This window comes from Coregonus lavaretus (assembly GCF_964263955.1).
Source record: "Coregonus lavaretus genome assembly, chromosome: 21".
In the NCBI taxonomy this organism is placed as follows: Eukaryota; Metazoa; Chordata; class Actinopteri; order Salmoniformes; family Salmonidae; genus Coregonus; species Coregonus lavaretus.
Genome location: NC_140008.1, coordinates 19197791 through 19198321, shown reverse-complemented (window position 1 = coordinate 19198321; position 531 = coordinate 19197791).

Sequence of the window (531 nt, the reverse complement as noted above, 5' to 3'; positions counted from 1 at the left end):
CACAGCTAAAACCCACTATCACACAACGGATCAGCCCTGCCCTGATAATGCTATACTTAGGAATGTCTACACTCTTAGATTAAAGGGTTCCCAAAAGGTTATTCGGCTGTCCCCATAGGATAAACCTTTTTGGTTCCAGGGAGAACCCTTTTTGGTTCCATGTAGAACCCTCTGTGGACAGGGTCCTATATGGAACCCAAAAGGGTTCTACCTGAACTAAAAGGGTTCTACCTGGAACCAAAAAAGGGTTCTTCAAAGGGGTTCTCCTATGGGGACAGCCGAAAAACACTTTTAGATTCTAGATAGCACCTTTTTTTCTAAGATAATATCTACAATACTTGCTGACTCGTCAGAAGCTGCAGAGCTAAGGACAATTTACAGATCAGTTTACTGACGTGGCCTTCACTTCGTAATATTATACCAGACTATGGCTTCACATCCCTATCTAATTAAATCTCTAATCTGGGAGTTAACCAGTGGAGGCTGCTGAGGGGAGGACGGCTCATAATAATGACTGGAACGGAGCGAATG